Here is a 26,527-nt window from a genome sequence, read left to right on the forward strand (position 1 = left end):
GGGTTGGAGAATTTAACAGGACAGTAGCTCTCTAGGAACAAGGTTGGAGAGCCCTGCTATAGAGCAACATGCTTCTTTCCCTCCTGAAAACAGAATGCCTAATGATTGTCAGAGATAATATATTTCCAATAAATATTTTTTTCATTCATAGTGTAGTTTAATTTTAAAAAATTATTATTATTTTAGGTACAAAATACTTACATGACCACATAAAAAAAAACTTGATTACTACCAGATTCATCAAAATTTAACACAAACAAATGAAACAAGATTATATAGGAGAGAGATTACATTGTGTGATCATATTTTCATACCATACCCAAAAGATGGAACTACAAACTTTGCACTCGAATTCTCACAAATGCAGTGATAAGATTAGTCTATGGAGGGCTTCATCACTGCATCCATGAGATTAAAGATACCTAGAACAATGTATCTGCTTACTGGATAAGACATCGTACTAGTCAGGCGTTAAAGTGGATGGGAATGAATAGCAAATCAACTTGAAATGTTTTATATAGATCAACAGGTCTGGTGAAAAAAAAAATCCACCCCCAGTCTTTTTACCATGAGTAGAAACTAGGGTAGTTTCAGTCTAGTTTGCATAATGACATTTGCGAGCTGTTGACCGAACCTTGCCTAACACATACTGTAGTAAAGCAATTCCATGGTGATGCAAACTCTTAGCCTTTCACAACATATACAGTGCCCTCTGAAAGTATTCACACCCCTTTACTTTTTCCATACAGCCTGAATTTAAAATGGATTAAATGTAGATTTTTGTCGTCACTGGCCTACACACACACACACACACTAGTCAGTTGTACAACGGAATGCATTCAACCGAAATGTGTCTTCTGCATTTAACACAACCCCTCTGAATCAGAATTTCATCATGAGACCAACAGTGACTTTAAAACAGTAACATAGTTTAATGGCTGTGATAGGAGAAAACTGAGGCTGGATCAACAACATTGTAGTTACTCCACAATACTCACCTAATTGATAGTGAAATAGGAAGCCAGTACAGAATAAAAATATTCAAAAACATGCATGCTGTTAGCAACAAGGAACTAAAGTAATACTGCAAAAAATGTGGCAAAGCAATTCACTTTTTGTTCTTAATACAAAGTGTTATGTTTGGGGCAAATCCAAAAGAACACATTACCGAGTACCACTCTCCATATTGTCAAGCATAGTCGTGACTGCATCATGTTATGGGTATGCTTGTAATCCGTAAAGGCTGCTGAGGGGAGGACGGCTCATAGTAATGGATGGACTGGAATAAATGGAATTGTGTCAAACGTGTGGCTTCCATGCACTCCATTCCAGCCATTATCATGAGCCGTCCTCCCGTCAGCAGCCTCCACTGCTTGTAATCATACATTTCTTCAGGATATAAAAGGAATGGAGTTAAGCACAGGCAAAATCCTAGAGGAAAACCTGCTTTAGTCTGCTTTCCACCAGACACCGGGAGAGGAATTCACCTTTCAGCAGGACAGTAACCGAAAACACAAGGCCAAATCTACACTGGAGTTGCTTACCAAAAAGACAGTGAAAGATCGTGAGTGGCCGAACTACAGTTTTGACTTATATCTGCTTGAAAATCTATGGCAAGACTTAAATGGTTGGCTAGCAATGATCAGCAACCAATTTGACAGAGGTTGCTGATCATTTTGAAGTGAATAATGGGGAATGTTGCACAATCCAGATGTGCAAAGCTCTTAGAGACTTACCCAGAAAGACTCACAGCTGTAATCGCTGCCAAAGGTGCTTCTACAAAGTATTGACTCAGGGGTGTGAATACTTATGCAAATGAGATATGCATTTAATCTTCAATAAAATGTGCTAACATTTCTAAAAACATGTTTTCACTTTATCATTATGGGGCATTGTGTGTAGATGGGTGAGAAACCAAATCTATTTCATCCATTTTGAATTCAGGCTGTAACAACAAAATGTGGAATAGGTCAAGGGGTATGAATACTCAGAAGGCACTGTATGTCAGGTGAAACCAAATGTCTCCAAATGGTTTACGCTGTCCAGGGATTACTCCGTTCATCTGCTGCAAACTCTCCAGACATCAGTGTCCTCTAAAACATTGAGAGAGCAGAGATGCGCTATGGCTCCCAAGCATCACTTGCCTCTGAAGCGCAGGTCGTTGCACCGCACAGAGCAGTAGCAGGCTCTGGGACTGAGTCTCACTGTGCCGGCGGTGGCGGGTCCGGGGTTCGTTTGGGTGAGGGTGCGGTGGTGACTACGGCAGCGGACACAGACTTGGGGGAGCCTGCTGCAGAGAGCTGCTGGAGCTGCAGGGCTGGCACCGTCTGGATACGCACCTGGGGGAGACAAGGCACATCAACCAGTCCTACCAACTACTATACCCGATGCGTCAGGCCAGGAGTTTTCCCCCTCATCACAAGGTCAGGAAATGCTCCTGCATACTAAACGTTACTTTTCCTACAACTGAATTCAGTTTGTTTGGGTGCTGGGTGAGTATTGAATAAGCTGCTGACTGACCTGAGTGGTCTGCCCTTGTTGCTGCAGCAACTGGTGTGCCGTGACAAAGCTGACTGGCTTGTTCCCAGCTATCAGCTTGGTGCCTGCAGGCATGGTGGTGAGGATGATGTTCCTGCCCAGACTGCACAGAGCAGAGACACCCCAGTCAGTCTATACCAGGCTGCTTACTGCCATGGGGAAGACTTGACACATATATTGTTACAGACCATTAAGGCTGAACATGACGACTCACTTCGTACTGATGTTTCCTTTCAGTATGGGCGTGGTCATCCCACTCTTGCTTTTAAGTGGTTGGCTGAGGACAGACAGAGGCACTGGGATCCGAGCTGGTAGCTTCCTCTGGGGAAATAAAGACAAAGACGGGGAGAATCATTGGAAGACCATTTCAAAGGTGGGGTGGTGGGGGCTATAGAGAACGTGGCTAGGAAGAATGTCTTGAAATGAAAATATATCCATTGACGATAAACCTCCCAACTACAGTGCTGTTATTATACAACCATCCTGAATCCTACAGTAAATAGAAGAGGCAGATAATAGTCATGTTGATGAAGCTGTGGGTCTTACTGGTTGTGTGGACACCACTGTGGCTGTGACGGGGACCTGGCGGACAGTAGCTGTGGCTGTTCCCAGAGTCAGGGAGCCTGAGGCAGAAGGGCCAATCGTCACCCCTTCAGCTACAGCCACGCCGCTGGTGGCTTTGGGGACAGTCGCAGCCCCAGTGGAGACTGGTTTGCTGCCGGTGGTGGTTGTCACGGTGATGGCTTGACCCAGTTTCTGTGGGATGACCCCGAGTCGGGGCATTATTCGTATGGGGGTGCCACTATTGGAGTCAGACGAGGAGACGGTGGAGAAGGTTCTGGCCTTCTGCTCGGCCATAGCGACCGCCAGGGTGGGCATCAGGCGCATAGCGTCCCCTGCAGCCTTCAGCAGGGTGGTGGTGCCAGCGGAGGCTTTGTTCGTCAGAATGCCACCCGAGGAGGAGGCTGGGATACAGGGGGAGGAGTGTTGGGTTGGGGTCAAATGGAGAGTAGCAGATATGCTCTTGGTGGTGGCGGTGCCTAACATGTCGGGGGTGAGTTTGGTGGTGGTGACGGGGGACTTGGTGAGGGTGGCCATCATTTCAGGTGTGATCCGCAGCACCGTCTGTCCTTTAGAGTCTGTGGTGATGGAGTAGGGGGGCAGGCGGAGCACATCTTTGCCCTGGATGCGGAGATCCGTAGCGGGTATTGAAATAGCTGCTCCACCTTGAGCCTTCACGCCCATCTGGCCTGTGATGACCACCTTTAGAGACAGAAATTATGTGAGCATGAAACACAGAAAATGATTTCAACTAAATGTAAAAAGAAGGCTCTTTCGTGAACACATTACATTGAAACTAGATTAAAATGTTCTCTTTGAAAGCTTATTTCCATGTAAACCCTTCTTAAAATGGCTCCTACGAAAATATATCATTTTCGTGTTCACCTGTTGGATGATGTTCTGGCTGGTGACTCCCTGGCTGGTGACTCCCTGTAGGACAGCGGGGGAGGCTGTGTGGTGTGCAGGGCTGCCAGGGAAGCCAGTCTGAGCAGTGGTCAGGCCTGACATCGACAGGGTCGTCTGCCCTCTGGCTGCCTGCCCCTGGATGGGGCTACCAAAAGACAGGGTCCTTAGTGGTAACGACACCACGGTCTGCTCACGGTAACAGTGTGAAGAGAGGAGAAACAACCCTTCATTTACATGCCTCCGGTGCATTACAGCAAAGAAATGTCTCTTATCTGTGGTTCAAGACCATGTCTGATTAATAGTGCTGAGCGATTTGTGCTTTTTGAGGACGGTTCTGTTTTGGTTCAATTCTGAAAAAATTATCACGGTTTTCGATATCGATTATTTTTTGGAACATTAAAACGCACTATGAACTATGTGGGTTGAATGCTGTAACACAGAATAATACAATTTATAAAAGTCCCATGATGGTAGAGACTGTCCATCAGTGGTGGAATAAGTACTCAATTGTCAAACTTGAGTAAAAATAAAAGATACCTTAATAGAAAATTGCTCAAGTAAAAGTCACCAAGTAAAATACTAAAAGTATTTGGTCTTAAATATACTTAAGTATCAAAAGTAAAAGTAAAATGTCAAATTCATCATATAAAGAAAATTATCCAGAATCATTTTATTTGTTAATTTACTGATAGCCAGGGGCACACTCCAACGCTCAGACACAATTTACAAACGAAGCATGTGTTAGTGAGTGCAACAGATCGGGGGCAGTAGAGATGACCAAGGATGTTCTCTTGATAAGTGTGTGAATTAGGCCATTTTCCTGTCCTGCTAAGCATTCACAATTGAACTAGTACTTTTGGGTGTCAAGGAAAATGTAGGGACGTAAAAGTACATTATTTTCTTTAGAAATGTAGTGAAGTAAAAGTTGTCAAAGTACAGATACCCCAAAAAACTACTTAAGTAGTATTTTGACTTAAGCAAGTATTTTGACTTAATTACTTTAAAACCACTGCTGTCCATTACTGCTTATCACTTATTAACCATAATTTATTCACATTACTTTAATATTTGATGACTTTGTTACTTCATTCAAGTCATCTCATCTCTGTAGTAGTTCTTCAAAGTAAATAAGGCATACTTTTATGACTGCTGAATAACTATCAATCACGTAGTACTTTCATGCTCTCGAAGCAAATGCTTTCAATCCTTCTCGATTACGCACTCTCTTCTCTGCTCCGCACAGACCGGACAAGTTTAAGCGGCCGCACAATGGATTATGGTCATTGTAGTTAATTACCATGTTTTCTGTACTAAACTACACTGCTCAAAAAATAAAGGGAACACGTAAACAACACAATGTAACTCCAAGTCAATCACACTTCTGTGAAATCAAACTGTCCACTTAGGAAGCAACACTGATTGACAATAAATTTCACATGCGGTTGTGCAAATGGAATAGACAACAGGTGGAAATTATAGGAATTTAGCAAGACAACCCCAATAAAGGAGTGGTTCTGCAGGTGGTGACCACAGACCACTTCTCAGTTCCTATGCTTCCTGGCTGATGTTTTGGTCACTTTTGAATGCTGGCAGTGCTTTCACTCTAGTGGTAGCATGAGACGGAGTCTACAACCCACACAAGTGGCTCAGGTAGTGCAGCTCATCCAGGATGGCACATCAATGCGAGCTGTGGCAAGAAGGTTTGCTGTGTCTGTCAGCGTAGTGTCTAGAGCATGGAGGCGCTACTAGGAGACAGGCCAGTACATCAGGAGACGTGGAGGAGGCCGTAGGAGGGCAACAACCCAGCAGCAGGACCGCTATCTCCGCTTTTGTGCAAGGAGGAGTACTGCCAGAGCCCTGCAAAATGACCTCCAGCAGGCCACAAATGTGCATGTGTCTGCTCAAACGGTCAGAAACAGACTCCATGAGGGTGGTATGAGGGCCCGATGTCCACAGGTGGGGGTTGTGCTTACAGCCCAACACCGTGCAGGACGTTTGGCATTTGCCAGAGAACACCAAGATTGGCAAATTTGCCACTGGCGCCCTGTGCTCTTCACAGATGAAAGCAGGTTCACACTGAGGACGTGACAGACGTGACAGAGTCTGGAGACGCCGTGGAGAACGTTCTGCTGCCTGCAACATCCTCCAGCATGACCGGTTTGGCGGTGGGTCAGTCATGGTGTGGGGTGGCATTTCTTTGGGGGGCCGCACAGCCCTCCATGTGCTCGCCAGAGGTAGCCTGACTGCCATTAGGTACTGAGATGAGATCCTCAGACCCCTTGTGAGACCATATGCTGGTGCGGTTGGCCCTGGGTTCCTCCTAATGCAAGACAATGCTAGACCTCATGTGGCTGGAGTGTGTCAGCAGTTCCTGCAAGAGGAAGGCATTGATGCTATGGACTGGCCCGCCCATTCCCCAGACCTGAATCCAATTGAGCACATCTGGGACATCATGTCTCGCTCCATACACCAACGCCACGTTGCACCACAGACTGTCCAGGAGTTGGCGGATGCTTTAGTCCAGGTCTGGGAGGAGATCCCTCAGGAGACCATCGGCCACCTCATCAGGAGCATGCCCAGGCGTTGTAGGGAGGTCATACAGGCACGTGGAGACCACACACACTACTGAGCCTCATTTTGACTTGTTTTAAGGACATTACATCAAAGTTGGATCAGCCTGTAGTGTGGTTTTCCACTTTAATTTTGAGTGCGACTCCAAATCCAGACCTCCATGGGTTGATAAATTTGATTTCCATTGATAATTTTTGTGTGATTTTGTTGTCAGCACATTCAACTATGTAAAGAAAAAAGTATTTAATAGGAACATTTCATTCATTCAGATCTAGGATGTGTTATTTTAGTGTTCCCTTTATTTTTTTTGAGCAGTGTATGTAGAATCTTGGCCTGTAACTACAGCTCCTTACTACATCGCACAAGTCAGGCTTGATCTGATTTATCTCTACAGAAACTACAAAGAGCCCACAGGAAAAGAACAAACAAAATGATATTCAAATAATTGAACAGACATCGGTCAGTTAGTTGTTTAAAAATAGGATTGTTGGTAACAGGATGGTCAGTTATTCACCTGTGTGATGCCCTTAACACCCACAGTGACTGGCACTCTGATCTGTCGAGGGGTCTGGTGCACCAACATGGCCTGCTGTCCTTTTGCTGCCTGGGCAGAGACCACTCTTACCCGAGGCGGAGAGCCTGACTGGTGGCCCACTACCCTGGCTGAGTGCTGGGAGATAGCTGGCTGAGAGACCTGTGGGCCACACTGGCTGCTGGACAACAGGGTCCCCAGTTGAGGAATGGGGGGAGGAGACACTAAGAGCGAAGAGAACAGGGCATTAGTACTTCCATAACATCAAGAATATACAAGTACTGAATGTGTTTAATTGAGCCTGATAAGACTTCATCCACAGAAGCAGTTTTATACTGACCCAGGACCGGTCTTGACTAAATCTGGGATCCCAGCTTTGGTGGGGGTTGTGGCTACAGGGGCTAGGGGTGATTTGGGGGTTCCAAGGGTGCTGGGAGTTGGGGACATGGGACCCCCCATATGACTAGCTTCCAGGCCTCCAGAGGTCTTACCACCGCCCTCCTTACTGCCAGACTTATAACACACAGGATGGTTCGTCACCATCAACACACACACCATAATATACACTGAGTGTCCAGAACATTAGAAACACCTTCCTAATATTGAGTCGGGGCCTGGACTCTGGAAGGTGTTGAAAGCATTCCACAGGGATGCTGGTCCATGTTGACTCCCAATGCTTCCCACAGTTGTGCCAAGTTGGCCGGATGTCCTTTGGGTGGTGGAGCATTCTTGAGATGCACGGGAAACTGTTGTGCGTGAAAAACCCAGCAGTGTTGCAGTTCTTGACACAAACCGGTGAAGCCTGGCACCTTCTAACATACACCGTTCAAAGACACCTAAATAGTTTGTTTAGCCCATTCACCCTCAATGGCACACATACACAATCCATGTCTCAAAGATTAAACATCCTTATTTTTTTCCCTTATTTTTTTAACCCGTCTCCTCCCCTTCATCTACACTGATTGAAGTGGATTTAACAGCCGACATCAAAAAGGAATCATAGCTTTCACCTGGTCAGTCCGTGTCATGGAAAGAGCAGGTGTTCCTAATGTTTTGTCCACTCAGTGCACGTCAGACAACAGAGCTCATTATATAGAAGCAGTTTGATTAGTCCACCAGGATTCCATTGACAAGTGGTTCAAGCCAAGACTTTCCACATTCAAAGATGCCAAGTCTCCAGAGAGGGTATGTAAGAATAGAGAGATTATGAACCATCTATTTGTCAGCAGTACAGTAGTCACAGCAGAGTAGAGGCGGTGGGACTCACAGGCTTGGATGCAAGTTTAGGTTTCTGCTGCAGTGTCTTTCTGGCCTTGGCAGCGGCAGCTTGAGCCTGGTGAATTTTCTCTGGGCGGGGAAAGAATAACATCTTGTAGTTAAAGTAGTTGTAATAGTCAAACGTGGCCTTTCGTTAGCCAATACAGAGAGCCGAGAGAAGCTCTCGGCGCATAGGCATTTGCTTAATCTACTAACAGATCTCCCACAACACATCCACCCTAGCCTTAACCCAGTCGCTAGCACGCCAAAAGCACCGAGCCACGCCTCGCAGTCGTGCGATTCGCTAGAATTAAAAGAAAACAAATACTTCACTCCGTAGGTCACTCCCACCAAGGCCAACTTTGAGTGGTTGATATCCCAGGTGTATATGCGCTGTGCACAATAGCCTGGGGACGAGATACAGCATCTGTGACAATTCCTATCCTATTCCATTGGCAGAATGTCCTGCTCACCAAACTCCTCCTGACCGCGGTCGCGGTGCAGGTAGTTCCACAGCTTGGACGATGTCATACGTCACACAGGGGTCCTTCTCATAGTGCAGCCTGTCCAGAGCCCCACTCACAACCATGTTCACCTGCAGGAAGCCACGCATCATGTGCCTTGCTCAGTCACAGACAGACAAACACCGACCGGACAGCTGTGTCAAAACATTGTGTATACGAGTGACAACAATAACCCAGCAACAGTGAATCTCTAACCTGAGCACTGGTGACATCTGGCGCCAGGAACGGAGAGTCCTTGAGCAGCTCACAGATCTCAGCCCTGGTCCCCTCTCCGTTGGGCAGCCGGGCTGCTGCGTCCCGCACTGAGGAGGAGCAGCAGTCCAGTCACATACCGCACATCTAACCTGAAGCTACCACGACAACATCTCACACTGACGACAGGGGTCAGTCTTACCCAGGGAGAGGATGGTGACATAGGCTGGGCGGTCCGAGCGCAGCAGAGTGTGCTCTCTGGCTTTGTTGAGAGACATCTCCTTGTCAAAGACCCCTTTAACAGGCCCCACCTGAGACTCAAAGCCATGCATTCTGAAGGTGAAGGCTTTGTGTGGCTGGTCATACCGCTGTTGCTCCTGATGATCAAAACAAGAGCACGGACACGTAACGATTGCAGAGAATGTGTGTGGTCTTTATGAATGATACTCGCTACAGAAGAGAGCCAAGACAAAAAAAAGGTAGAGACGTGACACTGACCTGCACTTGAAAAACATGCCTCTCGTCTCCAGTGCTGGCCCGCACCACGTAGTCTGTCCAACTGCTTAGTTCCAGAGAGAACAGCAGTCAGTATTACAATAAAACCCCTCTATGGCAATGAACACAAACACCAAGTCATTCTGAGGAAGGTCATCCGTAACATGAGAAACACAGAAACTTACGCTCTAGGGGTGGGAGAAGTTATCTCTGCTAGTTCGTCACATTCTGCCTGTGGAGGACATTGTTATTTTATTCAAAGTGTATTACAGGGAACAGAAAACGACCACCCTGACAGAGAGGAGTGAGAGGTGAAAATGTGTCATTGTAATACCTTGACCACAACCAGGCCCTTGGAGTCGACCCACAACTGACACAGAGCACTCAAATCCTTCTCTCCATTCTCACTTGGACCTTGAAGACCGGAGATTGAGACAAATCTCTACGTCTCCTACTTCTGAAATGTTTTCATTTGCATTGTGCCAGAATTTGGACGAATCAACTAACTGACAAAAGAGATCTTACCAATCATTTCCATTGCTGTGAGCTTTCCCTGAACACAACACAAGGGGTGAAGCCACTGGGAAGAGCCATCATACCAACTGAACGAGAGATCGGAAGATGGTGAGCGAAGAGTAGAAAGAAAGATAACGATGGGACACATTACTGCTTTAAATGATCCAGAGGAGAGGGAGTCTGCCGTGCTCACCTTTAGTCTCCCCAGCCAGGAAGTGCAGGGCCGGCAACACCATCTCTGACCAGCAGGAGGCCGAGGAGAACCGGGGGTTCAGGGAACTAGCTGGAGATGTCTGCCACTGTCGGACCTTCTCCTCCAACTAACACGGGGACATGCATGAATCATTAGATCCTTTTCAAGTCTTACAACAGTTCCAATACATAGTTAGAGTTCAGCCCATCACATACACCAGTGGTTCTCAAACTGGGGGTCGCGAGTGTAAAACTGACCCATTTCGACCTGGTTACTAACATAAGCCTACGGTATTCCACCAAATTGTTGTCTCAAAAACATCTCATTTGTGCAGAACCAAAAAGATGCATGTCTTGACTGTTGACGAATGACCAGCCGTCAGAATCGCTGGGCGCGCATCCCTAGATTAGTGACATTTTCCCGGATTTTGCCTTGCAAAAACTATTTCTCAAAACTGCAGTAACATCGCACTTCCTTCAATACTTATGGGATGAAGATGTAACATGTTCTGGCGAATGAATTACGATGTTTGTGAGGAAGAAAAAAGGCCATACTTTTCATCCACTCCTGCATTCAAGCAGGCTGTATCCTACTGTAGCTGCTTGCTCTGGACTCCAGAGAAATGGCATGATATCTCTACTTGATATTGGCTCCTAACATGAATGACTTTCAGCTAAAAATGCAAGTATAAAATGTAGTTTATTTCTGTATCTTACATTTTCAAAATGCAAGATTTGAACCACTTCTTCTTGAGGGTCAAAAGTTTGAGAACCACGGACAAAAAAAAAACCTTTGTGTGGCTATGCACTTGTGTAGGCAGGCACGAGTGAATACCATGGCTGTGCTGGCGAGCCCCTCTAGTCTCAGGATATTCTCCAGCAGGTTGAAGAAGGTCACAGCAATCTCCTCCGCCATGACAGGGTTGTTCTGCACCTCCCCCAACGGCCTGTAGATGGCGAACAGAAGATGCACATGAGAGCAGGCCTACGCAGAGTGAAAAGCATGGAGTGCAGTGTGCAATTGAATTCATGACCGCATAGAAATGTCCGTAGCACAGGAATATCAGTAAAGCTGGGATTTTGCTTCATTTCATCAAACGCATGACCACAGATGTTCTAACGTATCAATAGAATGCCAGATTGAATTAGAAACTCTTGTCAGGTAAAAATGCCATCTTTGCTACATTAACTACATTAACTAACTCTTCCTTGACACTGGGCAGTGGAGGGACTGGGGTGTCAGGAAGAGCAGCTGGGATGTCAAGTGATAGAGCTGGAGCTTCTGAAGGCATCAGAGCCTGACAGGGATCCTCGGACTCCACTTTAATTCTCCTCATCTTCTTTCTCCTCATCTTCCTCTTGGGCCGAGCCAGGCCAAGCAGTGCTAGATAATAGAAGGTACAAGTTCAGATTGTTTCGACATTGGCTGTGATCACAGGATCTTATAGAGTCCAGCTATGTACGATTTATTTTGCTTGACGTTTATGGTGTTGGTGTTTGTACTCACCCATCATGGCGACTTTACGACCCACGTCCACTCTCGACATCAAGTCGCCCAGGTGGATGTCAGAGGTCATCAAATCTGGATGATCCTGTGCAAATAAGAATGACGAGGATCAGGACGCGAGGGGATGTTGTACAAGATGATATTAGGTTGAGAGTGTCCCTCATATCCATTCACACATTGATTTCAGGATTCAAATGGATGGCAGATCTCTGGGATGTTTGTGTGTATGGAGAAGCATAGAAGAAACTAACCGGTTGTCGTCTCCTCTTTTCTCTATGCCTCCGTAGCATGGCTCTCATGTCCTTCTCTCCCAGCTCTGGTTTAGCTGTGTGAGCAAACGTCCCAAATCTTCAACCGTTCTATCTGCACAGCCTATACATAGTCTCTTATACAGCTACTGTAGTGTAACTGACCTGTGGTCTTCATGTCCTGGGTGGAGAGACTGGACAGAACCCTGACAAAGACAGTAGGAGTGGGAGAGGAAGGAGACCGAGGTGTTGGCAGCGAAGAGGCTGTACCTGCAAACACAAAGGACGACATATTATTGGTTCAGATTGGGATTGACCCATAGCGAACAGTGAAAGATGAACTCTGACACTTGCTGCTAAATGCAATTCTGTTTCAATCCAGGCTGATGAAAGCAGGCTCACCATCATCGTCAGATGACGGGTATCGGTCTCCACACTCCGTTTTAACTTCCCTTAGTATCCAGCAGACTCTTCCTCTGACCCTCTGTTCCTGCATCTCACCAGGCGTCCGGGCGGGGCACTTTCTCTTTACCGCGATGTCAGGGCCACTGCGGACCGCCAACTCCAGTAGTTACTAAACCCACCAAAATAAAATAACATACTGACGGAGGCCATTCGCCTTGTGCTTGAGACCGAAGCTTGAAGATGTCCGCCGTACCTTTCTAGAGACCAGGATTTGTTTGAGGAGTTTGTGGTAGTACTGCTGCAAAAGTAGAGCTGGTGTTTTTTCTGGGACTTGGCACACAGCTCTCTGTACATGACCACTTCTGGATTAAAATGGCCATCTGGGGAGAGCACAGAGTCACACATAATGCAGAGATGTACTCAAAAAACGAGCAGTTTGAGAGAGATGGGGAGTGTTACCTCCGAACAGTTTCTGTGCATGGTGCAAGGGGTTTCCGAAGCAGAAGTTCTGGTTGTTGAAGAGGTCGCTGATTGTGCCGTCCTGTTCAGAGGTGCTATCGTCGGGAAACTGAGGTAACAATTGACGGAGATGCTGCCTCTGTTCATCGGTCTGTACTTTAGACCATGTGCTTTCACTCAGCACAGCGAAGAAGATTTCAGGCTGTTTGCAAAACAACATATACACAGAATTGTAAATGCAACGATCACGATACAGTAAACATAATCTCAAAACATAGTGGATACACAGCATATGACGAGAAGCAATTCCACGAGTACCAGAATGATGCAGAGACTCCGATTATTCACTTTTTTTTCTTACCCCTTTTTGCGCCCCAATTTCGTGGTATCCAATTGGTAGAAGTTACAGTCTTGTCTCATCGCTGCAACTCCCATACGGACTCGGGAGAGGCGGTCGAGAGCCATGCACCCTCCGAAACACAACCAAACTTAGCCGCACTGCTTCTTGACACAACGCACATCCAACCCGGAAGCCAGCCGCACCAATGTGTCGGAGGAAACACTGTACACCTGGCGACCTGGTCAGCGTGCACTGCGCCCGGCCCGCCACAGGAGTCGCTATTGCGCAATGAAACAAGGATATCCCTGCCGGCCAAACCCTCCCTAACCTGGATGACGCTGGGCCAATTGTGTGTCGCCCCACGGACCTCCCGGTCGTGGCCGGCTGCGACAAAGCCTTGGCTCGAACCCAGAACCTCTGGTGGCACAGCTAGCACTGCGATGCAGTGCCTTAGACCACAGCCCGGGAGGCCCCAATTATTCACTTTTATAAGTATGCCAAACAAAAACCATTGATTGCAAAGCTAATCAAACCATACAACTCTATCCACAAGGAATAATTTGAATAGAACATGTTTCAAAGACACATTTATACAAAGAACAGCACAGATTCAGATGTCTGCAGAAGGAATGGTGGTGTCAGCTATGATATGACACCTTGAGTTTGAGAAAATCTATTTTGGTTATTGAACTACGGTAAGTGAAGTGGATGGACACCCAGTAACCAAAGGACAGTAACAGAATGACATCGTGGGTCCTTGCTCTGTACTATACAGAAATGTCTAATTATGAACAGGCACACAAAAGGTAAACACATGTAATATCCTCCTTTGCATGTTTGGATACTATTCTACACACTGGCTATTATTCTAAATGAGCTCTGCCACCAAACAACACCAAATTTGGTTGGTCCAGACCGGACCAAATCTGTACCAAGCATAGAAATATACCCTATATACACACAAACGTGGATTCAATGGGTTCGGTTATTTCAGCCACACCCGTTTCTGACAGGTGTATACAATCGAGCACACCGCCAAGCAATCTCCATAGGAAAACATTGGCAGTAGAATGACCTTACTGAAGAGCTCAGTGACTTTCAACGTGGCACCGTCACAGGATGCCACCTTTCCAACAAGGCAGTTCGTCAAATTTTCGCCCTGCTAGAGCTGCCCCAGTCAACTGTAAGTGCTCTTATTGTGAAGTGGAAACTTCAAGGAGCAACAACAGCTCAAACGTGAATTGGTAGGACACAAAAGCTCACAGAACGGGACAGCTGAATGCTGAAGCGCATACCACGTAAAAATCCTCTGTCCTCGGTTGCAACACTCACTACCGAGTTCCAAACTGCCTCTGGAAGCAACGTCAGCACAATAACTGCTCGTTGGGAGCTTCATGAAATGGGTTTCCATGGCCGGGCAGCCGCACACAAGCCTAAGATCACCATGTGCAGTGCCAAACATCGGCTGGAGTGGTGTAAAGCTCGCCACCATTGGACTCTGGAGCAGAGGAAACGCGTTCTCTGGTGTGGTGAATCACGCTTCACCATCTGGCAGTAGGACGGACGAATCGACGGATGCCAGGAGAATGCTACCTGTCCCAATGCATAATGCCAACTGTAAGGTTTGGTGGGGGAGGAATAACGGACTGGGGCTGTTTTCATGGTTCGGGCTAGGGGCCTTAGTTCCAGTGAAGGGACATCTTGAAACTACAGCATAAAATGACATTCCAGACCATTCTGTGAGTCCAACTTTGTGGCAAAAGTTTCAGCAAAACAATGCCCCTGTGCACAAAGCGAGGTCCCATGGTTTGTCGAGAACGGTGTGAAAAAACTTGATCTGACCACAACACAGAGCCCTGACCTCAACCCCATCGAACACATTTGGGATGAATTGGAACGCCGACTGCGAGCCAGGCCTAATCGCCCAACAGCTTTGCCCGACCTCACTAACGCTCGTGGCTGAGTGGAAGCAAGTCCCCGCAGCAATGTTCAAACATCTAGTGGGAAGCCTTTCCCAGAAGAGTGGAGTCTGTTATAGCAGCAAAGGGGGACCAATTCCATATTCATGCCCATGATTTTGGAATGAGATGTTCAACAACGAGGTGTCCACATACTTTTGGTCATGTAGTAGATACATATAAACAGTCCCTTCTCATTCAAGGATTTTTCTTTATTTTTAATATTTTCTACATTGTAGAATAATAGTGAAGACATCAAAACTATGAAATAACACATATGGCATCCGGTAGTTGCCAAAAAAGTGTTAAATCAAAATATATTTTATATTTGAGATTCTTCAAAAGTAGCCAACCTTTGCCTTGACAGCTTTGCACACTCGTGGCATTCTCTCAAACAGCATCATGAGGTAATCACCTGGAATGCATTTCAATTAACAGGTGTGCCTTCTTAAAAGTTCATTTGTGGAATTTCTTTCCTTCTTAATGCGTTTGAGCCAATCAGTTGTGTTGTGACAAGGTAGGGGTGGTATACAGAAGATAGCCCTATTTGGTAAAAGACCAAGTCTATATTATGGCAAGAACAGCTCCAATAAGCAAAGAGAACTGCCAGTCCATCATTACTTTAAGACAAGAAGGTCAGTCAATACAAAACATTTCAAGTACTTTGAAAGTTTCTTCAAGTGCAGCAGCAAAAACCATCAAGAGCTATGATGAAACTAGCTCTCATGAGGACCGCCACAGGAAAGGAAGACCCAGAGTTACCTCTGCTGCAGATTATTATTTCATTAGCGTTACCAGCTTCAGAAATTGCAGCCCAAATAAATGCTTAAGAGTTCAAGTAACAGACACATTTCAACATCAACTGTTCAGAGGAGACTGTGTGAATCAAGCCTTCATGGTCAAATTGCTGAAAAGAAACCACTACTAAAGGACACCAATAAGAATAAGAGACTTGCTTGGGCCAAGAAACATGAGCATTGGACATTAGACCAGTGGAAATCTGTCCTTTGGTCTGATGAGTCCAAGTTTGAGACATCTGGTTCTAACCACCGTATCTTTGTGAGAGGCAGAGTAGGTTAACGGATGTTTGGTTACCTCTGTGAAGCATGGAGGAGGAGTGATGATGTAGGGGTGCTTTGCTGGTGACACGGTCTGTGATTTATTTAGAATTCAAGGCACACTTAACAAGCATGGCTACCACAGCATTCTGCAGCAATACGCAATTGCCTCTGGGAAGCTGTCAAGGCAAAGGGTGGCTAAATAAATTGATTTTGATTTGTTTAACACTTTTTTGGATACTACATGATTCCATATGTGTTATTTCATAGTTGATGGCGTCACTAATGTTCAACAATGTAGAAATTAAAAATAAAGAAAAACATTTGAATGAGTAGGTGTCCAAACTTGACTGGTACTGTATATGCTTTAATTAAAAAATAAATAGCATAAGAACTTCACGTTAGTGCTCATGTGGCTTTTTACATGGAAACGCTTGCTACTCACATCCTCAAGCAGGTCTTCTGGAAGGCTCACTCGACAGTCTCCCAACATGCACTCTTCAGTGATGTGCCCATCATTGGCCTTCTCTGAGTCCAGGGGGTCTGTCAGCATGTGATCAAGGACATCCATTCTGATATTCCTATAGCTCTATAAAATAATGAATTGCATTGGTATCTAGCTAAAAACACACGGTGTCCGGCATTGACAGCTAACTAGCTAGGATAAGGTCAATTTAACTAGAAGCGTTTTAGCCTACGTCAGCTACATTTCTACAGAAAACAGCTACTTTGCTAGTTAGTTGGCTAACTATATATTATATTCTCATGTCATGTATGAAAAACAAGCCAATGCAAACTTGCTGAATTATGAACGCTAACGACGTTAGTTAGCTAAAGCAAGAAAAGACACGAGGTACGGCCAAGCGATGACTGAAAAAAGCTAGGTTAGTGGTAATGGTTACAGTTAGGGTTAACTTTAGGAGTTAGGTTATTAATTAAAGGGTTAGGGGAAGGGTTAGGAGGAGGATTAGCTATTATGATATGTAGTGGCAAAATAGCCCAAAAGTAATTGAAAAGTTACTAATTAGCTCAAATTATAAAGTTGTCCGTGACGAAAACCGAACATGCAACCTTTTGGTTGCTAGACGTTACACCAGGCAGGTACACAAGCTGTTAGGTTTACTGAGGTACAGCAGTCTGAAGTGCAATTAAAATATATATATTTACAGGCAATGAAAATATTTCCTTAAAACCCCCACCTTACTTTAACAAAACACAATACAAAAAGACAAATGAGATTATAATAATACACAAAACTTCATAGAACTACAGTCGTGGCCAAAAGTTTTGAGAATGACACAAATATTAATTTCCACAAAGTTTGCTGCTTCAGTGTCTTTAGATATTTTTTGTCAGCTGTTATTAACTGAATTATAATTACAAGCATTTCGTAAGTGTCAAAGGCTTTTATTGACAATTACATGAAGTTGATGCAAAGAGTCAATATTTGCAGTGTTGACCCTTCTTTTTCAAGACCTCTGCAATCCGCCCTGGCATGCTGTCAATTAACTTCTGGGCCACATCCTGACTGATGGCAGCCCATTCTTGCATAATCAATGCTTGGAGTTTGTCAGAATTTGTGGGTTTTGTTTGTCCACCTGCCTCTTGAGGATTGACCACAAGTTCTCAATGGGTTTAAGGTCTGGGGAGTTTCCTGGCCATGCCCCAAAATATCAATGTTTTGTTCCCCGAGCCACTTAGTTATCACTTTTGCCTTATGGCAAGGTGCTCCATCTGGCAAGGTGCTGGAAAAGGCATTGTTTGTCACCAAACTGTTCCTGTATGGTTGGGAGAAGTTGCTCTCAGAGGATGTGTTGGTACCATTCTTTATTCATGGCTGTCTTCTTAGATAAAATTGTGAGTGAGCCCACTCTCTTGGCTGAGAAGCAACCCCACACATGAATGGTCTCAGGATGCTTTATTGTTGGCATGACACAGGACTGATGGTAGCGCTCACATTGTCTTCTCTAGATAAGCTTTTTACCGGATGCCCCAAACAATCGGAAAGGGGATTCATCCGAGAAAATGACTTTACCCGAGTCCTCAGCAGTCCAATCCCTGTATCTTTAGCAGAATATCAGTTTGTCCCTGATGTTTTTCCTGGAGAGAAGTGGCCTCTTTGCTGCCCTTCTTGATACCATGCCATCCTCCAAAAGTCTTCGCCTCACTGTGCGTGCAGATGCACTCACACCTGCCTGCTGCCATTCCTGAGCAAGCTCTGTACTGGTGGTGCCCTGATCCCGCAGCTGAATCAACTTTAGGAGATGGTCCTGGCGCTTGCTGGACTTTCTTGGGCGCCCTGAAGCCTTCTTCACAACAATTGAACCGCTCTCCTTGAATTTCCTGATGACCCGATAATGGTTGATTTAGGTGCAATTTTACTGGCAGCAGTATCCTTGCCTGTGAAGCCCTTTTTGTGCAAAGCAATGATGATGTCACGTGTTTCATTGCAGGTAACCATGGTTGAAGGAGGAAGAACAATGATTCCAAGCACCACCCTCCTTTTGAAGCTTCCGGTCTGTTATTTTAACTCAATCAGCATGACAGAGTGATCTCCAGCCTCGTCAACACTCACACCTGTGTTAACGAGAGAATCACTGACATGATGTCAACTGGTCCTTTTGTGGCAGGGCTGAAATGGAGTGGAAATGTTTTTGGGGGATTCAGTTCATTTGCATGGCAAAGAGGGACTTTGCAATTAATTGCAATGAATTGCTCTTCATATTATTCTGGAGTATATGCAAATTGCCATCATTCAAACTGAGGCAGCAGACTTTATGAAAATTAATATTTGTGTCATTCTCAAAACCTTTGGCCACGACTGTACATTGTGTTTGCGCTGTGTTTGGAAAAACAAATTATTCTTTCTAGGGCTGTTGAGAAAAAATAAATGTATTGAGTTAATTGCAGGATTTGCTGTGCATTGTCTGAATTTGCTCAAAGTGAGCTTGAATTTAATATTTTTCATCCAAAAACAGAAAATATTGACTTCTTGATTCAAAGTAACATTTAGCAGAATTTGAAAAGCACACTTTCTTTAAAAAGTGACCTTAGAGATCCTTTATTCTCTATTTTGGGTTAGGTTGGGGTGTGACTAGGGTGGGCATTCTAGTTTGTTATTTCTATGTTGGCCTGGTATGGTTCCCAATCAGAGGCAGCTGTCTATCATTGTCTCTGATTGGGGATCATATTTAGGCAGCCTTTACCCACTGGGTTTTTGTGGGATCTTGTTTTTAGTTAGTTGCCTGTCAGCACGCCATTTGCTGCACGTTTCGTTTGCGGTTTTTGTGAGTTTCATCTGAATAAACATGTGGAACTCTACGTACCCTGCGCCTTGTTCCGTTAATTCTACAAACAATCGTGACAAAGAGAATCCACCATGCTGGAGGAAACAGCGCCACTCTTTGCCCCTCTGCCATTGTTATTGTTTTTGTTTTGTTGACAAAGCAGTGGGGAGCATGAATGTAAAAAATAACTGCAGTATATATTATGCTGTTCTATTGCACATGCAATGATGTCTGAGTGAAAAAAAAGTGTTACTTACAGTAACTTCTTTTTGGTTGTAATATCGCAAATGGACTTGGCATTTTCAACATTGAGGTTAAAGGTGAAATCCTTAGTCACAACTCTTTCGGCCTCTCGAGTGGCACAGTGGTCTAAGGCACTGCATCGCAGTGCTAGCTGTGCCTCTAGAGATTCCAGAGTCCAGTCTCTGTCGTGGCCGACTGGGAGACCCGGGGACAATTGCACAATTGGCCCAGCATTGGTTGGGTTAAGGGAGGGTTGGCTGGCTGGCAGGGATGTCCTTGTCCCATAGCGCACTAGTGACTCCTGTGGCCGGCCGAGCACAGTGCACGCCGACACGGTGCACAGGTACACAGTGTTTCCTCCGACACATTGGTGCGGCTGGCGTCAGGGTTAAGTGGGCATTGTGTCAAGAAGCGGTGCGGCTTGGTTGGGTTGTGTTTCGGAGGACTCTCGACCTTCGCCTCTCCCGAGTCCGTATGGGAGTTGCAGCAATGAGACAAGACTGTAACTACCAATTCGATACCACAAAATTGGGGAGATAATGGGGGGGAACTGACATGTTTTCACATCGCATTGTAGATTTTAGCTGTATAAATTATGTACTCGAGTTAACTGATTAAGGGTGCGTTCATACATTTTCTCTGGCTACTCCGATTTCAGAGCACTCTTGTCTGAGTGTGCCTGAACGCAGAATTACTGATGAATTTAAAACCGCTCAGCACCCGTTGAATATGCTTCTGCATTGCTTGCTGTTTAGAGTTTTAGGCTGGGTTTCTGTATAGAACTTTGACATCTGCTGATGTAAAGGACATTATAAATACATTTGATTAAATATGGCTGGTGTCAATAAACGTCAGCAATTTTTTTACAATTAAATTGTTGACGGCAGCATAGTTTCAGTCACCAATGCTATGGGTAACATAAACAGCCTAACCAGCTCTGTTAGGGCGAGTAAAATGGTCAGAGTGAGGTGTTTGGAAGAAGCTAGCCAACGTTAGCCAGTTAGCTTGGGTGCTTGTGAGGTCAGATACTTGGATCGACCCTCCTCCTCGGCCAGAGCGTCCAGTGTGCCCCCTGAACGCTCCGAGAGCAAAACGCTCTGAATTTACGAAAGGACAATCAACGCTCTGAGTTGACTTTAGAAACGCCCAGAGCCATCTCTGGCACTCCAGATTGAATTTACAAACAAGGTCTCAAAAGAAATCAATGCTTACTAAACTTACTCAATGATATTTTTCTAAGCAAGATAACAACACAGCCAAAGTGAGTGTACTGTAAGTATTTGAGAATGGCATTTTGTTTAGAAAGTAAGAATTGTGGGTATAACTGTAAAAATATATTTTTTTAACGAATGTGATGGGTCTTGTAGAGTCGGGTGTTATGCACACCAATCAAAAGCCTGTGGACTTTAAGAAGTTAGACAATGATCTCCTGAGGGCTGAGTGTTGCTCAGGCTCGTCTTCTCTGCTGCAGCCAGACAACCTGGTTTCCCACTCAGCTACACCCGTCTTCTCAGCTATACCCCAGTCCTTGTCTGCTACACCCCAGTCTTCTGCTTTATCCAGTCCCTGTATTTGGTGATGTAGATGCCAGGCTTGTTCCTGTGGGCACAGCCATCCCCCCCAGCTCACCACTCCAGCTAGGAAGATAAGTCTACTGACCCCATGGAGAACAACGGACCTTCAGCAGCTCCCTGTCAGAAGGAGCAGGGCAAAGATGGCATGAAGATAACCTAAAGTAAGGGAGGATAAAACATGCGTCAAGTAGGATAGACTAGCTGCTGGCTGGGTTACCAGACAGGCATCTACTCCTCCTTACAGTACACCAGCACATAACATGTTGGAAGTGGTCTGTCCTTCCTTCAGGATGTTGCACACTGATATTAATGATGCAGACCTATGCCTTCTGCAACATTGATGTTAAAACCTGGGATAGTGAATGACACTCAAGATTCTGTTATTATGAGCTGTCCTCCCCCCAGCAGCCTCCACTGGTTGCGTGTGACAGGGCTGTCTATTTCCATAAGAGCTATGTCGTTGTCAGAGGTGCGGGCGTGGTAGACCGAATGCTGAATGATCGGCTTCAGGTTCTTCTTCACTGTCCAATCGTCAGTCTGATTTTGAACATTAAAGCCCAAGGTAAGCCTCCCATTGTTGAGGTTGAGAATACCTGGAATACACACTCTTAGTTCACGATCCCACATTTCACAAAGATCACAATGATTTTGAAAGCTGAACTGAAAACAGGAGAGGTTACAGGGAACAGTCCTTAGAGCAGTTGGGAAACGTGGCTCAAACGTACAGTAGTGTGAGTGAAATAGTAGGAACAAGAAGGTGAGTACGTACTTGACTTTGACGTCATCCTGGTGGGCAGCAGTGAAAGGCCAGCGGTTGTTGATAACTGAGGCTTCACACACATGGCTATACCCTCGGAGGCGAAGGCTAACTTGCCAGGGTCACTCTCCCTCACTGGAGGCCTGCCCACCCACAATACGGGAGTGTCTGTAAGACCGTGTACCACACTCTGCACACCAGTGGAGGCTGCTGAGGGGAGGACGGCTCATAATAGTGGCTGGAACGGAGCAAACGGAATGGCATTTAACCATGTGTCTGGTGTATTTGATACCATTCCACTGATTCCGCTCCAGCCATTACCACAAGCCTGTCCTCCCCAATTAAGGTGTCACCAACCTCCTGTGCTGCACAGAGAGACACACACAAACATATTGACAAATTAATGACATTCAGAAGCCAAAAGTATATCACAATCTAATCTGATTATTCTGACCACTGACCAGACATCTTTTATTTGCATGTGTATCCCCCTACTTTGATGGGGTAGGCTGAAGAGAAGGGATATTCAACTCTTAACACATGAGGTCTGGAGCCTGCTGGTTTTCTGTTCTACATGGTAATTAATTGCATCCACCTGGTGTCCCAGGTCTACATCAGTCCTTGATTACAGGGGAACAATGAAAAGAGGTCCAGAGCTGAGTTTGAGGGCTCTAGAACTAACTGCCAATCAGGACTGTGTATGTAAATATACACACATACACACTTGTATCAACACGCCCACGTGATCAGACTGAGCATTTAAATTGCTGAAGGAGGCTCAAGGAAATAAATGATTGCAAATATATTTTGAGTTATTTTCATGAAATTAACAAACAGTGATTAGATATACAGTGAAGATTTAAAAATACTATTTAAAAGATTAATGGGGCTTTAAAAATAAACAAATTCTCTCTCAACAGCAGCAGGGGGCTCCACAAACAATGTACATTTTTTATTTTGAGAAATCAGCTCAACTTCCTGCATTTCAACTTATTTTGTGTAGAAAAAAATGTCTGTTTTCTAATGCTATTCTACACATGTCATGAGGCTAAGAGAACATTTGCAGTTTCAAAGCTAATATCCTGCAATTCTACACTTCTGCGCGGTCGTTTGGTATTCTGGCCCTGCAGACACGCTTGATCAGAGGCGGGTATGGGAGGGAACATTTGGAGAAGTGAAGGTGCCTTTAAGTCCTGATAGTTTACAGCCACAATCTATGCAGGAAGAGAAACGGATAAGGAGTATCACCACCATTGGGGACACAAAATTATGTTTATTCCATAGTTTATCCACAGCAACCAGCTTCACCTTGGTTCTAGGGGAAGCTCAGAGTAAGTGGATCTGAAGCCAGGGAAGTTCTTCTCCTCGTTGGTTACCAGCATCAGCAGCATGACGTTTCTAGAGGAAATGAACGACAGATGCTCATTGCGTTTATAATATCCACATTTCCTGCACAGAGATCAAAACATGATTTAACTGAGGCAGACAATTTTACTTGGATGGAACTCATTAGTCATGAGCCAGGCATCTGAAGTAAATATCAATGGGAAAATGTTGACTGTTTCTTGTCTCCACTTTCTCACTCTGCCATTGGCACCAGGGAGTCATACACATTGATGAAGTCGTTCTGACAGTCATCCTCCAAGTTGAAGGTGTCAAACTCCAGTTGAACCTTGTAGCCTTGATCAGCATGTAGCCTCCACGCCAAGTCTGTGTTTGGAGGGTACGGAGAATCAGGAAAGCCAGGTCTGTAAGGTGCCTGTGTGACGCTTACGGGTGTGATAGGAATAGGTTTGGGGTGGCTGAGAGACAGACGGACAGACAGGCAGAGTAGACAAGGTCAGTTAGCTGCACATGGATGGCCTGTGACATTGTTAGGAATATTATGATTAAAAGAATAAACAATATCCTCATTTTAAATAGAACTGTAAGTAAACTTATACTCTGTTTTATTATATCTGATTAACAATATGAGTTCATAAGAAGGGATTGTGTGACACGGACAAGGAGTAATTAAAGTTAAAGAACACCATTCCAACTAGGCAGAAAGGAATGGGTTGTGGATTAGGTAAGCAGATAAGGTAGTTAACCTATGGTTGAACCTACAAAACTTAGCTCTGGGGTGTTTTAGATAAGACAGTGAGTGCATTCCTAGGTTTTCTGTTAATGAGAACTGTCAGCTAAGTGGTGATTGATAATATTGAGGGGTCAAAAGTTAATTCAGTTGTGTTGGGTGTCCTGTGTATGTGCTAGTGGGTCAGAATGAACTTTGAATTAACTTTTAATTAAACGTCAACTCCCCGTACCTGCTTCTACAGTGAGTAGAAGCAACAGAAAACAGACACACTCTAATCCTTTATCCAAAAGCCATTTAGCAACATGTGGTTTTAGTGTAGAGAACTCAGAGCGTTATAGATCATCACCCTGTCTTATCTGCTGTGACACCTGCATGGCCAGTTGTGTGAACTCTTTGCTGTTGGGATTGTCATAGGAGTCTATTCATCTTTGATTAATGATACTCGTAGAGCCAAAATACATCTTTGTCAATCTTACTTCTGCTCGATTCACTTTAAAATAAGAAAGCAAACAGGAGTGGGGACCAGAATAAGTGTATATTTATACTAATAGCTGGGTCGGGGTGGGGTGACACTCAGATAAGAGACAGTGGATAATACTCACAGTGAAAAAGCAGTATTCTGTTGTGAGCGCAATGACTGCTGCCAATCCCACAAAGCCAATCCCACGAGGCCAATCCCACAAAAGCTTGCACCTTCTTCCCCACGCTGTCTGTGTGGGTGGACCATATCAGTTTGTCTGTGATGTGTACACCGAGGAACATAAAACTTTCCACATTCTCCACTGCTGTCCCGCCAATGTGGATAGGGGGTGCTTAGGCCTAAGGCTGAGAAAATAAGAAGACATAGTGGCAGAATAAATTCAACCACACCTTTGTTTCATCACAAAAACAGAGAGAAAACTCCGGTGAAGTCCAAACAGCATATTGCATGTAACAAACAGTACATGACCTACAGCATGGGAAAAGCAAGTTAAACTACTAAACTGATTTAGAACCACAAAGAGTTAGTGCAAGTCACAAAGAAACCAGGAGCTGCCTCCACTATTCCAGCACCATTTCAACTTTAACATTTCAACATCATCAAATAACTTATGCTTAGTCGAATACAGTGACAACTAAAAGAACCCCACAAAAATGTGTCCATCAACATAAGCTAAATATGATGTAGCTGTCCATGGCACAAATTTGTTTGTTTGTGTGTGTGTGTGTACTTTCTGCACAAAATTTGAGAGGCATTTTTGTGCATATGGAACATTTCTGGGATCTTTTATTTCAGCTGATAAAACATTGGACTATACATTTATATTTTTGTTCAGTGTATCTGACCACAATTCGGTACGCTCATGAGGCCACATATGGTATATTTGTTTCTCACTGGAGGGCCAGTAGTCTGTCTGACCAAGCAGCACTAGAGGGCGTAGAACAGGCTACATGTGAATGTGAGTGTACGTGCTTATCATTGTTGTGCAGTTAACAATAGCTCCTGCATCATCAGAGTGGTGTGTTTTGTGCAGTTTGATTGCAGTTTTACAGCATCAGCAGTATCACAAAAATGGCTGCCATATTTAGACCTGGGCAGAGCAGTGTGTACTGAAACCCCATGGAAAAGACAGACGGCTGGATGAGGGGTTGGTTTATTTCTAATTAAATAGATGATTGAGTCACCTTAAACTGTGTGATCTGACTTGGAGACCTCATTCTTTTTGAGGGAATCGTTCATGGTGGTAGTTTTGCTCATTCTTCTTCTGACTCACTTTGCTGGACTATGCTGCAGCTGTCCAGTCATAGAGGTTCATGTAAGTACAAGTAAATTGCATCAGGTACTAAACAAAAGCCCAAATTTGCCTCTCCTCATGTCTCACAAATTTTGAAAAAAAGTATTTTTACTCTATGCTGGGCTCTATGCTGGACTCTATCATAGGATAGATTCCACAATGTTGTTCTGCCCATGTAGTCAGAAACATTTCCCTAGTAACAAAGTAACAAAAAGTAACAAAAACAGCCCCACATTTCCAGGAACCTACACCTTATGTGTTCTGTAAGGATATAGTACCCATTTTAACCCTAAAAAGTACCTTTCTTTCAATAGTACTCTGCAATTGTGATTTGGGCAGTGCCCATCGACTCCTCCCCCTGGGGTGAAATGCTGTATAAATGCAGCATCAGCCCTGGAAATTGCATTTGCCTGAGAACTTAGCGGTGCCAAAACATGAAGGGATTGGGCCTGGTTGTCCTTGTACTTCTCCTGATGCTCTCAGCTGTTGAGGGTAAGCAGTGGATAAAGTACCCTGGCTTTGTTATGTCATGGTGCAGGTATGCATCATACCTGT

General features: G+C 44.8%; 2 pseudogenes; both read right to left on the reverse strand.

The window, feature by feature from the left end:
* Positions 1-1,966: 1,966 nt before the first annotated feature.
* LOC112228175 lies at positions 1,967-16,830 on the reverse strand (annotated as a pseudogene).
* A 4,295-nt stretch (positions 16,831-21,125) lies between these two features.
* LOC112228174 lies at positions 21,126-25,895 on the reverse strand (annotated as a pseudogene).
* Positions 25,896-26,527: the final 632 nt, after the last annotated feature.

This window comes from Oncorhynchus tshawytscha, linkage group LG30 (genome assembly GCF_018296145.1).
Source record: "Oncorhynchus tshawytscha isolate Ot180627B linkage group LG30, Otsh_v2.0, whole genome shotgun sequence".
In the NCBI taxonomy this organism is placed as follows: domain Eukaryota; kingdom Metazoa; phylum Chordata; class Actinopteri; order Salmoniformes; family Salmonidae; genus Oncorhynchus; species Oncorhynchus tshawytscha.